Raw genomic sequence first — 16075 nt, forward strand, 5'->3', positions numbered from 1 at the left:
TATGTCATTACTGAACCCCCACTAGTCCTTCCCTTACAGGGAGTGACTATTGCATGGGCCAGAGATAGAGGAAAGCATGGATCGTGCAACTTTTCTGTTGTTATTAAGAACAAGACTGTTATAGCACCATATATAAAGCTTTGCAGGAACAGCAGTTATAGTAATAAGATTGCGCCTGCCTTAGAATGCCTCAATTACTCAATCAACAGTTGTCTCAATGCAAAGGACGGTTTGTGCTGATGCTGTAGCATATAGTCTGAACATTCTACACAACACCTGCATTACCAGCCTTTCCCCCACTCTGCTTATACCTACTCTAGTATCACAAGCTTTGTCTTCAAGGATCTTGAGTTCACAACTCCACCTACTTTGCTGTTGCCATTCCTTTTTAATAACGCAGTTCAAACTTTCTGTCGTCAGACTTACAAGGAGGGACTATCTGCACATCTCACCACATGGGTTTAATTCCTGCTTTCTTCTCTTAAAATTTTCTTTGTGGTTCTTCTTGAACTTCTGCTTGACAATCTTTAGGCTGTTCTTAATGTATAGCCAAAGGTGTGTGAGAATGGAGTCTGACAAAAATAAACTGCAATCAGATGTGCAGGCAATTACTAGGAAGTTTCGGCAAATTTATTGAGCCCTGGCACTCATTTTGAGCAAACAAACAAATTTACTGAGAGTCCACCCTTCCCAGGTACCTTTCTATTTGAAGCTCAGTAAACTTACAACTATCTCACCTCAGCACGAACTGAAAAGGTTCAGTTCAACAAGGTTTCCAAAAGAAAGGTATTTGACCAGCAGAATTAAAGTTAAAAGTAGTCTTCTGTTTTAAATAATAAGATTGGTTTCCTCTGCCCTCTAAGTCCTAGGATTGGCCTGTGACAAATTTTTCATATGATATCTCTTTCTTTAGGTCTTCAAAAAAGGAGACTCAAAATAGGATTTTATTAGAGTGACACTAGGGACTTGAAGAATAACAGAGCAAGAAAGAAAAGACAAGCATGAGGGATAATGTCCAAATTCCATCCTTCTGTTGCAACTGCTGACTGTCCACAGGAGGAAACTGGTAGAAAGTTGATGCTTCAGTTGCTCGAAGTAGTGAGACAACTAATCAGAGGGGACATCCCCCAGGAAGAAAAACTGTGCATTGGTATCAACCAGCTAACTCAGCGTAGCCTCCAGTCTGTGTACATCTCTGCCTGTGCAGAGTCCCCCTTTCCAGGGCCTATTTTCCCAACATAATTTATAAACTTGATGAGAAAAGGGTTTACTATTTGGGGTCAGCATAACACTGGGCAGAGGAAAATCAAATACAGAGAATAGGGACAAGATGTTCTACACATGCATAATACTGTCATTTCTTTTGAGGAGACGCAGGAATCAAATAGCAGGGATGTTTACCTCTTCAGATTCTGAAGGAAAACAAAATGACCTTGGCATCTAGAAAATAAGCTCCACTTCCGAAGATTGAAGTTATTACCCACAATAAGATTAGATTCTGCCCTGTGGGAATACATTTGTGTTCTGCAGTCAATTTGGGATTAACCTTTTCAGGGTTGCTGGAGAATTAATTGGTACTTAACTTCTCTCTCTGGGCTGCCCTACGCTCTCGAGGTTTCCATATATTCCAAAGGAGCTTTGTGCAGGGTAGCCAGCTGTGCAACTGTGGCTTATTTACCCATTCCTCCGAGTATGAGAACTGGAGAAGGCAGCCCCTCCCAGAGAGCACACAAGCCCAGCCCAGCACAACAGGACTTAGTATGGGTGGGGTCCATCCAGTGCATCAAATATGACAGTCTAGAAAGAGGCTAAACTCTGAAACTACCGCAGGTCTCTTTCTTCTTCCCCGTGCTTCTCTTTTCTTCAGTTGCTTCTGCTTTGTACACGCTACCACAGATGGGAACAGTTGTGAAAATTCCAAAAGCCCGAGAATTCAAGCTGGCACTGCTTCAGGAATTGTGGATATTTTAAAGAAGTGTACAACTCAGTTAAAAAGGATATTCATCAAAACATTAACAGTGATTATTTCTGTAGATTGGGATTACTGGAGATTTTCATTTTCTCTTCGTGGTTTCCTAAACTTTCCGTCATGACCATGTATTACTTGTTTGAATATTTTAAACTTCTTTTTTTAAAAGGTAACCTTCCTAGATGAGTCATATTTATTTCCCTGACACTCTATCTCCAAGCACTGTAGAACAGCCCAGAAAGTGTACAGAAATACAACCAAGTGGGGAGTTTTCCACTTCCAGCATTATTGTTCTTTAAAATCATGAAGATAAGACAAAGGATGAAGATATGAACAGACTTTATCAGCAGGGCCTCGGCAGGAAAATAATTCACTCCAGATGGTTCAGATGAATAGAGTTTGTGGAAAGACTATTTACAGCGAGTGGTCAGGATTACAGGAAGAAACAAGGGATAGTGAAGTAGGAGTGGGAAACTGTTACCATCACTAGAGACAAGGGGTCGAGGGAAGTAATAGAGTTACCAGAGCCCAGTGAATGCCAGAACCACGGAGGAGGAGGAGCCCAGTAGGTGCTCTGCTTGTGCAGGGATGCAGCTACTGCCAGAGATGCAGTGCCAGAGCAAGGAGAGAGTGGAGGAGAAACACCCTGACCTCCTCCCTTCCCTCTATCTGAAATCTTACCTTTCTATCCCTTTACCAAAGCCAACTACAAGCCAACAGGCCAGGGAACCAAGGATATACAGTCTGCAGGGATAAATCTCCTAGAAAACAGAGCAGAGCTAAGGAGACTAGAAATTGGATGGGGGTAGAAGCCAAAGAATCATGAGCACCAGCTACCCCTTTAGTCACTCAGAATCCATTCCTGTCCTTTTTGCAGAGGAAGAACGCTCATCTCCAACATGAAGGAAACACAAAATTCTATGAACCACCATATCATTATCATGAGGTGGTATTGATTCAATTATATTCCTATCTGGAACCTAGATTATAACGTTAGGCACCACTAGTTCTTTTCATCAAGGAAGCAAGGAAAGGGAAGTGAGAAAGAGAGATAATTGATTAACAAAATATGCATAGCTTTTACAGTCCCTACTTGCTGAGAAACTTGGAAGTGCTCCCTCATCTTCCCCCTCCCACACACACACCCAGGGAGAGGCCTCCTCTGTACGCAATCCTTTCAATAAATGCCCCTGGGGCAGTTGCCAGACAAGCTAATGTTGAGCCTCCTCTGGATCCACATTCTCATCTGCTGCAAGTCCAAAAGGAGAGTTAGATCCCAACATAGCACAAATTAGAGAGGTACAAGGCCCGATCCAAGAGAGAGAGCCTATACCGCAAAAGACTCATAAGACCTCACCAGTCTGTATTGACAGGAGCACAGGAAGCATGTATGAAAGTGAATTCTAAGGGTGTTGACCAAGGGGGAAGAAATATAAGACTTGGTAAGGTCGAATTCATTGATAAAAGTGTACTCACCCAGAATTGAAAATTTAAAGTGTTGTCTCAAGCACTAAGGTGTGTTGTAATGGTCTATTAAATTGGCTAATCAAAGCCTGGACTCAGTGATGGCCTGCAGCCATTGAAGTAAAATGCCGGAACTTCTCCGACATCCTATAGAGGAAGGTTCAAGGAAATGGATGTAATGGAATGGATCTACTTGCATACTGCTTAGCTATCCTAAGCATACCTCCTGGGAAGACACATATGACACTCCCTTCACTAAAGCATTAAAAAAACCATATTGATGCCCATCTTCTTCCTTCCCATTCCTGAGCAATTCAGTCTGAAAGCAAGGGAAGCATCTGGAGGGCAGGGCATTAGAACCTGAGTGGGGTAAGGAAGGCATGGCATGGGGTTATGGAGCCTAAGAAGGGTATGGAGGTACATGCAAGTATAGAGGGCATCACACATGGAGGCAGTCTGGTATGGAAAGTCCAAGCAGAAATGGGGAAAGGAGGGAGTTGTTGCAGAGGGGTGGCCTGGCATAGGGTGCTGGCAGCCAAGTAGGGTTAGGATAGTGTCCATACTAGAGGACAGTCCAGCATGGAGAGTCACAGCAAGGGCAGAGTGAGAAGGGCTTCCCCAGGAAGAGGTGGCCCGGAATGGGCTATCAGAGTCCAAGGATGATGAGGAAAGCATCCACATGGTGTGAACAGGGCTGCCTGGTGTCGGGAATCAGAGCCGCTTGCAGAGAGGTGGCCTGATGATGGGGTGTCAGAGCCCAAGCAGAATGAAAAAGGTATCAATGAGGAGAGGTGGCCTGGCCCGAGATGTCCCAGTCTAAGTGGAGTCAAGAGAGTGTCCACATTGGACCACAACTCAGCAGGCAAAGTCAGAGCTGAGCAAAGTGAGGAAGGCATTCAGACAGAGATGCAACTTGGCGTGCAGTATCAGAGCCCAAGTGGCATAAGAAGGGCGTCCACGATGACAGGCAGCCTCGTACAGGATGTCAGATCCTGAGAAAGGTGAAGAGTGCATCCATAAAGTGACGTGGCAGCCTAAAGCAAGGTGTCAGAGCCTGAGCATGGCAAGGAAGGCATACATGCGGGGGTAAGGCCCGGCATGAGGTGTCAGATCCAAGAAGAGTGAGAAAGGTATCCATGAAGGGAAGAGACTTCCTGGTGCAGGATATGAGAGTGCAAGGGGGATGAGTACAGCTTCCGTACAGGTGAGGAAGCAACCTAGAGAGGGATGTTTGAGCCCAAACAGAGTGAATACGGTGTCTCCAGGGAGAGGCTGCCTGGTGTGGGGTGTCAGAGGCCAAGCAGTGTAAGAAAAGCATCCATGTGGGAAGAGAGCAGCCTGGCACTGAGGGGTCAGACACTGAGCAGGACAGCATATGGAAGGCATCCTTGCAGAGGGTGGCCTGGCATGGGGGTGTCAAAACCCATGTTGAGTTAAGAGGACATCTACACAGTGGAGGAGTGGGACAGGCAGTGTGCAACATCAGAGAATTAGCGGGATGGAGTGGGTATCCCCACAAAAAGATAGCCTGATCTGAGGTGTCAGTGGCCAAGAAGCATGAGGAGGGCATCCATTCAGAGGGGTGGCCTGACATCAGGTGTTGAAGATAAAGTGGGGTTAGGAGGGAATCTCCATAGGAGAAGGGGTAGTGGAGGAAATGCAGATTAATTACATACAGGGGTCCTAACCAAATTATTAAGGATAACTGAAGACAGGTTTTTCACTGTCAGAGAAGAGAGTTAACCATATGGTGAGGGAAAAACCTAGAATGAACCTTGTGGTATTGGATTGGAATTGGAGATATCAATGAGAACTCAAGGTTTTCAATATAAAAATAAATACAGATGTAAGTGTGTGTATGTGTATATCTGTACACATTTAGATTCATAGATAGATAAATAAAACACATACACACACACACACACACACCCCTCTACATATATTTCTTAGCTCTGTCTGCTTGGAAGACTCAGAAGCAATGACACTTCAGCAGCAATGATCACACAAAACACCCAAATCTTGTTTTCTAAATACCATTTTCTGCTAAAAGAAATCAGAGCTCCTTGGAGGAGTGGCTTATTACAGGGCTGGATCAGCAAAATGATGAGATGAGCCTAGAACACATTTTTGTGCCAGAAAGCCAGGAAGTAACGAAGTGCTCAGAGAAGGGTGAGGAGGTCAAAAGAACAAATAAGCCAGCTTGAAAGGACTCAATCTGGCCAAATGAGTAACAATTTGAGCATCAAATTAATGATAGTAACAAATTATTGAATAAAATAGGAAATGATGAGTCCATACTGATAGAAGTAAATAAATAAACTTAAATTTTTGTGAAGAATGCATTATTTACATAGTTTCTAAGTTATCTTTTCACAAAATACTTATCAATTACAAAAGATAAAAAGAGTAATTTTATAATGGAGAAGCCTGGCAGATACCACCTTAATCAAGTGATTAAAGTGAACATTGTTAGTAAGGGGACAAATAGAAGTCATCCACCACTGGATAGGACACGCTAAGAAGAATGCAACACCACTTCTGTGATATTCCTGCAAAAGATGCTCTATCAGTCAGGGTTCAATGAGAGAAAGAGAAATTTGTTACGGAAATTTGACCTTTTACGACTGTGGGAGCTAGCTGAGCAGTGTACACATGGCTGTTATTTTCAAGTATGATGCTGCAACTTACAGTCCACAGATCAGGCAGTTGGAAAGGTAAGATAGATGTAAAGCAGGGGAGAACAAGGATAAGCTAGAACCCACAAGCACAAGCTGGCAGTGCTTGTTGCCTCTGCCCTTAGTGGTGTGGGTATCTCACAGAAGCTGGGCACTTCCTCATGGAGCTAAACATGCACCTGGCCCAGAGAAGCTGAAGCAAGATCTAGGGGGAAGGTGGAGCGGTTGCAGTCCTAGCTGGTGCCCCACCCAACAAGGTAAGCTATCAGATGTGTGTAAACTACAAAATGGCTACTACTTCACTTCCACCTCCAAATCTCCCATGAGAATCTCTTTTGTGACCCACCTCAACAAGAAACATACAGCAAAGGTAATTCTGGAAAATGCAGTTCACCCTAACCAGTTGATACACTACAAAGCCACCAGGGATATATAACATGAATCTAATAATGAGGAAATCGCAGAATAATCCAAATTGAGGGACAATCTACAAAATAACCATAATATTCAAAAGTTTCAAGATCATGAAAGTTAAGGAAAGACTGAAGAACTATTCCAGACTGAAAGAGACTAAATGGACATTACCATTTAATGCAATGCATGATTCTGTCCTTAATCTTTTTGCTCTGAAAGACAACTGGCACAACTTGAATGGAGTCTGAGAACTGGATGGTAATAATGTATCAGTATTAATCTCCTGATACTGGTGGTTGTTTTGTAATTAGAGAGGAGAACGTCCTTGTTTGTCAGAAGCACACACAAGTTTCTGGGGAAATACACACTTTAGTATTCTGAGGTAGAAGGCCAGCAGATTGGCAACTTACTCCTAAGGGTTCCTGGAAAAAAAGTTATTTGTATTTGCCACTTTTCTATAAGTTTTCTGTACAACTGCGATTGTTTCAAAATAAAAATATTTTCATAAAAACATACACTGTTCACAGGAGCACCTGCATCCTTGACATGTTCAGTGGTGGCCATACTCTGAAGGCCAGAGATGATGATGGGGCATACTGCAATGGAATTGGGTTCCCTGATCTCAAATGGGGCCTAATGGTATCCCAAAGTAATAAAGATGAGGTGGAAGCCTAACCACAAAATAGGAACTATTACCACAATAACACACAGGGACGGAATGGTACTCTGAGTGTTTGGACCCACAAGGATCTGTAGCAATGGCTATTTGATCATAGGGTCCCTAGAAATGAAAAATATGGTTAACCTACAAAAGTCTTGTTTGATATCTATAAAAGGAAAAATTATAGGTCTGCTGGGCAGAAATCAAACTTCCTTTGGTCATCATAGAGGAAATTCATGGCTTCTTACCCAGTTCCCAGTCAAAAGCCGGTTCACAGACACAGAGTCCCCTGATCAAGGAAGGATGGTGCAATGCAGCCACAAGTATGTATCATGAATCTCCCCCCAAGCATCTTGCGGCAATTCATCAGGGTAACTGTGCTGGGGAAAGAGAAAGACCCACACTTTCTTGGGGTTATTAGACACTGGCTGTGAAGGTGTGCTGATCCCTAAACAACTGAAATAATCACTATTAGCCACTGATAGTAGGGAACCTATGGAATTTAGGTGATAGATGGAGTCTTGGCTTGCATACGTGTTATGGTGAGACTAAGGATGCATCTTATGGTTATTTCTGAAGACTCAGAATATATAGCATGAATAGATATACTTATTAGCAGGCAGAATTCCCAAATTGATTCTCTGACACTTGGGTTGAGAACTATTATAGAAGGAAAATCCAAGTGGAAGTCCCTGGAACAGCCCCGACTCCTACCATGATAGTTAAACCAAAAGCAATATTGTGTCCCTGGAGGAACTAGAGAGATCAATGCCATTGCAAAAATTGAGAGATGCCATGAAGGCAATTTCTACCAAATCCTCATTTAACTCACCTTCTTGGCCACTGTAAGTCAGATGGTTTGTGAAAAGTTAGAGTAAATTGTCACAAATTTAATTAAGTGATACCAATTGCAGCTGGGGTTCCATATGTAACATCTCTATTGGTATGCAGTTATTGAGCTGGAAAATGCATTATTTTTCATTTCAATCAGTAAGCAAAATCAGAAATAGTTTACATTTACAGGTCAGGGACAACAGGATAATAGTATACCTTTGCTGTTGCCCCAGCGCCATGTCAACTCTTCTGCTCATTGTCGTAGTCCAGAGAATACTTGATTGTTTTGATATCCTAAAGAACATCACAATGGTCCATTACCTTGATGGTATTATGTGAAGTGAACCCAGTGAATAGGAAACAGAAAATAAATAAATACCTTAGCAAGATATATGTATGCCAAAGGATAGGGGATGAACCTTGGAGAAGTTCAAGGGCCTGTTACATTGGCGAAGATTCTAATGGTCCAGTGGTATGGAGCATGTCCAGATATTCCTTATAAAATAGGATATAAGCCCCTGCACTTGTACCATTTACCATGAAAAAAGAGGCACAACGCTTGGTGAACGTCTTTGAATTTTGAAGGTAATATTTACCATATTTGACTATGCTGCTCTGACTTATTTACCAGGAACCTTGTAAGACTCCACTTTTGAGTGAATCCCAGAACAAGAAACAGTTTTTCAGCAGGTCCTGGTTGCAGTGGAAGCTGATCTGCCACTTGGGTCTTATGACCTAGCAGACCCACTGCTATTCAAAAAGTCATATCTGTGGCAGGCAGAGAAGCAGTGTGAAACCTCTGGCAAGTCCCTCAGGAAGCCCCTGTGAGGATCCCTATGGCTTATGAATAAGGCCATGTCCTCTTCTGTTGACAACTATTTTCCATTTGAAAATAGCTACTGGTTTACTACTGGGCCCTTATAGACACTGAACACCTGACCATGGGACACAAAGCGACTACACAAACCAAACTTGTCTTCATGAACTGAGTGCTATCTGATCCACAAACCATAACATTTCTCACACAAAGTAGCATTTTGTCAAAGGTGGAAGTGAAGGAATTCCATATCTAGAATGACATATGAGGAGCACTGTAGATCTACTCCAGAGGGAAGCAAACATAACTGATAAAAATCATTGAAAAAGTCAGCCATTTAAAGTCCCTGGAGGGCCGGCCCCATGGCCGAGTGGTTAAGTTTGTGTGCTCTGCTTCAGTGGCCCAGGGTTTCACCGGTTCGAAGCCTGGGCGCGGACATGGCACCACTCATCAGGCCATGCTGAGGTGGCATCCCACATGCCACAAGTAGAAGAACCCACAACTAAAAAGAATATACAACTATGTACCGGGGGCTTTGGGAGAAAAAGAAAAAAATAAAGTCTTTAAAAAAAATTAAAAAATAAAGTCCCTGGAAATTGTCCTAGGGCAAACAGCAAATGCAGAAACATTTCTTTAAGAAAATCTACTAAAACTCAGTAAGAACTGAAAGAATCTGTGGCAGTTCAGCCAAGATCCATTCCCTCCCTCCCCATTCCCTAGCTGGGTTTAATGGAAGCTCCCCTCCCAGAGGATGTGGCCAAGAAGCTCTCTCATCCCTCAGCTCCAAATCAAGAGTTACTGTATCTCATTGGGAGAGGTAAGCCACCAGCACTTCTCATGCCCTCCCACTACAAGCTGAAGAAGCTAAATTCCTGGTGAATATGGCCAAGAAGTTGGGACATCTTTTCTTCACCCAGCTTTCACTCACAGGCCAGAGGCTCTATGCTAGGCATGACAGTCCAGAATACTGAGGCTCCAATCACCCTTGCTCTAGCTCACTCTAAAAGTAAAGGTTCCATATCAGGAGAGGTAAACTGAGAAGACCAGAGGCTACCACACCCACACAGTGCCCAAAGAATGGTTCAGAGATTTTTCCCAAGGGGAGAAGCAGTGCATAATAAGACAGAGCTGCAAAGTTCTCCTCATAGGAACTGAGAATTTGAAACAGCATGTGGGGAAGTTCAAGACTAAGAATGCTCTTGGAAACAACGGACATTTTGATAGTAAGCAATTAAGAAGAGACCGATAACTCTATGAGAGCAACAAGGTAAACTACAGGCCAACCAATTTACCAGAAAAAAACAGGGAAATAAAAAGCTAATGCTAATCTTCCAGGTATCAGAACAAACCTCAGACATATGCCTTAAAAACTATTCCTACAAAGGGGCCCAAATTTAATTGGCTCAACCTTTGGAGCAATTTAAGCCCCAGGGCATTGTCTAAAACAATAGAGCAATCAGCCAGAAATTAGTGGAGCCTAACATCTGAGTGTAATACCAACAGAGGTAGACAGCTTAACAGGGAGAGAGACATTCAAAGACAACCCTGCTGAAACACATGCTCAAGTCTGTGCCTTCTGAGGAGCAGCATCAAAGGCTTAACACTGCATGGAAAATACACTTTGTTAAAATAGTCTAGTCAAGCCACTAAACAAATAAACAAGCAAACAACAAAAACAATCTACATATATGGGATAAGGAAATCAATATAGAGACTTGCTACAATATATTACCTTAAATGTCCAGTTTTCAAAAAAACTATAAAACATGCAAAACAACAGAAAGAGTGATGCATAAAAGAAAAAAGCAGGCAACAGAAAGTGTCTGAGAGAGTGACCAGATATTGGATTTAACAGAAAAAAAACTTCAGAGTAGCCATTATAAATATATTCAAATAAATTAAAAGAAAATCATGCTTAAAGAAATAAAGGAAGGTATGATGACAATATCACATCAAATAAAGAATACCACTAAAGAGATGAAATTATAAAAAAGAACCAAATAGAAATTCTACAGTTGAAAGTACAATAACCTAAATAAAAGATTCACTAGAATGATTCAACACTAAGTTTGTGCTGGAATTAAAAAGAATCAGCAAACTTGATGATTGGTTGATAGAGATCATATAATTTGAAAATAGAAAAACAATAGAGCAAAATAAAGTGAGCCTCAGAGAAATATGGGACACCATTAAGCACACCAACATACACATGATGGGAGTACTGGGAGAAGATAACAGAGAGAAAGAAAGGAACAGAAAAATGCAAAGAAATAATGGCTGAAAACGTCCTAAATTTGGTGAAATTATTAATCTACATATCCAAGAATCTGTGAACTCCAATAGGATAAATGCAAAAAAATTTACACCAAAATGCATCATGGTAAAAATTCTGAAAGCAACAGATAAAAAGAAAATCTTGAAAGCAGCAAGAGAAAACCAATTCATCACATACGAGGAAGCCCCAATAAGCTTAAGAGCTGACTTCCCACATGAAACAATGAAGGCCAGAAGACTGTAGTTGACATATTCAAAGTGCTGAATGAAAAAGAAGCTATCAACTAAGAATCATATATCTTAGCAAAACTACCTTTCAAATGATGGTGAAACAAGGACATTCCAAGATAATGAAAAACTGAGAGAATTCATTACTAGGTGATGTACCTTATAAGAATTATTAAAGGAAGTTCATCAAGTTGAAAGCCAGTGACCTCAGATGGTAATCTGAAACCACTCAAAAAACCCAAAAATTACTGGTAAAGGCAATTATACAATTATAAAAGACAGTATAATCGCTTATTTCTTCTCCTTTCTTTCTTGACTTTTTAAAAAAACAATTATGTAAAACAATTTGTATACAACTGCATTGTTAAGTCTATTACATACAGTAATGTAATGTATATGATAACAACAGCACCAAGGAGTGGGTGGGAGAAAAACTGTACTGGAGTTAGGAAATGACACTAGACTCTAACTCAAATTCACAGGAACAAGTGAAGACAACCAGAAATGAAAAATAAGAAGGCTAATATCACAAATTCTATAAATACATACTTGTTCTCCTTTCTTTTCTCAGTTTCTTTAATAGACACAAAATTGTATGAAGTAATAATTATAATAATGGATTGTTGGATTTGTAACATATATAAATGTAATATTATAACAATAATGGCATAAAAAAGGAGAAAGGAGGAATAGGGGTAATGTTTCTATACTCACTTGAACTGTTAGTATAAATTTGAAATAGATTCTGATAGGTTAAGAGGTATATGATAAATTCTACAGCAAACACTGAGAAAAATAACTCAAAGAATATAGAGGAAAATCATTAAAGGAATTAAAATGTTACGCCAGAAATATTCACATACTGCTAAAGAAAGCAGTAAAAGAGAAATAGAGTAACAACACCTGAGACTTGGAGAACACAAAATTTCAAATGGCAGATGTAAATCCAACTGTATTAACAATAATGTGAAATGTTAATGGATTAAACAATCTAATCAAAAGGCACACATCTTCTTTATCCATTCGTCCCTTGATGGGCACCTAGGTTGCTTCCAAGTCTTGGCTATCGTGAATAATACTGTGATGAGCACAGGGGTGCATGTATCTTTATGCATTTGTGTTTTCAAGTTCTTTGGATAAATGTCAGGCAGTGGATCATACAGTAGCTCTATTAATTTTTTGAGGAATCTCCATACTGTTTTCCATAGTGGCTGCACCAGTTTGCACTCCCACCACATCCGCTCCAACATTCGTTGTTTCCTGTCTTGTTAATTATAGCCATTCTGACCAGAGTGAGGTGATACTTCATCGTAGTTTTGATTTGCATTTCCCCGATAGTTAATGATGTTGAACACCTTTTCATGTGCCTGTTGGCCATCTGTATATTTTCTTTGGCGAAATCTTTGTTCAGATCTTTTGCCCATGTTTCAATTGGGCTGTTAGTTTTTTTGTTGTTGAGATGTATGTGTTCTTTGTATGTTGTGGATATTAACCCTTTATCAGATATATGGTTTGCAAATATCTTCTCCCAATTGTTAGGTTGTCTTTTCATTTTGTTAATGATTTCCTTCGCTGTGCAGAAGCGTTTTAGTTTGATGTAGTCCCACTTGTTTATTTTTTCTATTGTTCCCCTTGCCCAGTCAGACATGGTATTTGAAAAAATGCTGCTAAGATTGATGTCGAAGAGCATACCATTTATGTTTTCTTCTAGAAGTTTAGGGGTTTCAGATCTTACATTCAAGTCTTTAATTCATTTTGAGTTGATTTTTGTGTATGGTGTAAGATAATGATCTACTTTCATTCTTTTGCATGTGACTGTCCAGTTTTCCAAACACCATCTCAATACATTTAAAAAGACTGAAATTACACAAAGTATGTTCTCCTATAAAAATGGAGTGAAATTATGAATCAATAACAGAACAAATGTGGAAAATCCACAAATATGTGAAAACTAAACAACAGACTCCTAAATAACCAATGGATGAAAGAAGAAATTATATGGGAAATTAGAAAATACTTTGAGTTGAAAGAATTGAAGGCACATCATACCCAAACTTATGAGCTACCACTAAAACTGTACTTAGAAATTTGTAGTGTAAATGTCTACAAGAAAAAAAGAAGAAAAATCTCAAATAAAAAATGCAACCATCTACCTTAAGACACTGGAAAAAAGAGATAACCCTAAACCTAAGGAAAATCAAATAAAAAATAATTAGGAGTAGAGTAGAAAAAAAACAAAACAGAAAATCAATGAAACCAAGTTAGTTCTTTGAAGGGATCCATGAAATTGACATATTTAACTAGAGTCCCAAGGCAAAAAGCAAAAAGACTCAAATTATTAAAATCAGGAATTACAGAAAGGAAATCAACACTGATCTTACAGAATTGGGAAGGATCATAAGAGAATATTACGAACACCTGTATGTCAAAAAATTATATAACCTAGATGAAATGAACAAATTTCTAGAAAAACACAAACTACCAAAACTGTCTGAGGAAGAACTAGAAAATCTGAATAGACCTGTAACAAAAAAAGACATTGAGTCAGTAAGAAAAAAACTACAAAGAAAAGCTCAAACCAAGACAGATTCATTGGTGAGTTCCACCAAACACTTAAAGAAGAATTAATATGACTTATTCACAGACTGTTCCCAAAAATGAGAGAGGAGAAAACAATTTTTGAGGTATTACCCTCATACCAAAGCCAGACAAAGACATCACATAAAAAGAAAACCATAGACCAGTATTCCTAATGAATATAGATGCAAAACTCCTCAACAAAATGCTGGCAAACTGAATCCAGCTAGATATAAAAAGGATTATATACACCATGACCTAGTGGCATTTATCACAGGGATGGAATTAGTTTAATGTCTGATAATCAATTAATGTAATATACAACATGAATAGAATTAAAGACAAAAACCACATGATCAACACAATAGATGCAGAGAATGCATGTGGCAAAACTCATCATCCTTTCATGATAAAAACACTCAACAAACTTGGAGTAGAAGGGAACGTTCTCAATCTGATAAAGGGCATCTACGAAAATCCCACAGCTAACATCGTACCTAATGGTGAAAGACTGAATGCTTTCCCCCTAAAATCAGAAACAAGACAAGTGTGTTGCTCTTGCTACTTCTTCTCAACACTGTACTGGAGGTTCTAGCCAGGCCAAATAAGCTAGACAAAGAAAGAAAAGGCATACAGTTTGAAGTGAAGAATTAAAACATTCTAGTTGTAGATGGCATGATCTTGTATATAAAAACTCTAAAGAATCCACAAAAAAAACTATTAGAACTAATAAATGAGTTCAACAGGGTTTCAGGATACAAGAGCAATATACAAAAATCAATTGTATTTCTGTAAATCCAGAACTCAATTTTATTTCTGCAATGAATGATTTGAAAATGAAACTAAGAAAACAATTCTTTTTACAAAAACAACCAAAAGAATAAAATATCTAGGGATAAATTTAACAAAAGAGGGGAAAAACCTATTCTCTGAAAACCATAAAACATTGTGAAAAGAAATTAAAGAAGATCTAAATAAGTGGAAAAATATCTGTGCTAGGCAGAATAATGACCCCCAAGGATGTCCACATCTTAATCCTCAAAACCTGTGAATATGTTACCTTACATGGAAAAAGGGACTTTGAGGCTGTGGTTAAGTTAAAGGTCTTGAGATGGGAAGATTATCCTGGATATATGTGTGGGCCCAATGTGATGAGAAGGTTTCTTTATAAAAAAGAGGCAGGAGTATAAGACTTAGAGAGAGGGATTAAAACATGCTACACTGTTGGCTTTCAAGATGGAGTAAAGGCCATGAGCCAAGAGCCATGAGGAATGGAAGTGGCTTCCAGAATCTGAAAAATGTAAGGAAATGGATTCCTCCAGCTGACATCTTGGTTTTCACCCAGTGAAACCCATTTCAAACTTCTGACTTGCAGAACTATAAGATAATAAATTTGTGTGGTTTTATGCCACTAGATTTGTGGAAACTTGTTGTACCAGCAATAGGAAACCAACACAACAATCTATGTTCATGGATCAGAAGACTTAGTATTGTTAACATGGCAACACTTCCCAGATTGATGGACAAATTCAGTACAATTCCTATCAAAATTCCAGCTCCCTTCTTGAAGAAATTGACAAGCAAATTATAGAATTCATATGGAAATCCAAGGGACTCAGAATGGCCAAAATAATCTTAGAAAGTAAGAATAAAGTTGAAGGACTTATATTTCCGGATTTTAAAACTCATTACAGGGGCCAGCCCAGTGGCACAGTGGTTAAGTTCGGAGGTTCCACTTCAGCGGCCCAGGGTTCACCGGTTCGGATCCTATGCACTGCTTGTCAAGCCAGCCTGTGGCAGGCGTCTCACATATAAAGTAGAGGAAGATGGGCACAGATGTTAGCTCAGGGCCAGTCTTCCTCAGCAAAATGAGGAGGATTGGCAGGAGATGTTAGCTCAGAGCCAATCTTCCCCAAGAAAATAAATAAATAAATAAATAAAATAAAACGCATTACAAATCTATAGAATCTAAACAGTATCGTACTGGCATAAAGATAGATGACAACAAAAAGACAACTAAAAAGATAGGACAAAAGATCTGAATAGACATTTCTCTAAAACGATATACAAAAGGTCAACAAACTCATGAATAAATGCCCAATATCATTAGTCATTAGAGAACTCCCAATCAAAACCGCAGAGACATACCACTTCACATCCAC

At 39.7% G+C, this 16075-nt stretch overlaps 1 protein-coding gene across 11 annotated transcripts in view; it reads right to left on the reverse strand.

Annotated features, from left to right (window-relative positions):
- SYTL4 (synaptotagmin like 4) overlaps nucleotides 1–16075 on the reverse strand; it is a 73916-nt gene that overhangs the window by 57187 nt on the left and 654 nt on the right. For 5 of the 11 annotated variants that reach the window (XM_070258035.1, XM_070258041.1, XM_070258037.1 and 2 more), the window contains exon 2: nucleotides 8234–8311. The exons of the other annotated variants lie outside the window; for them this stretch is intronic. The gene's annotated coding sequence lies outside the window, so the exon portion shown is untranslated. The remainder of the gene's footprint in view (nucleotides 1–8233; nucleotides 8312–16075) is intronic. 11 annotated transcript variants of the gene reach the window in all.

The sequence above is a fragment of the Equus caballus genome, chromosome X, assembly GCF_041296265.1.
Source record: "Equus caballus isolate H_3958 breed thoroughbred chromosome X, TB-T2T, whole genome shotgun sequence".
Classification (NCBI taxonomy): Eukaryota; Metazoa; Chordata; class Mammalia; order Perissodactyla; family Equidae; genus Equus; species Equus caballus.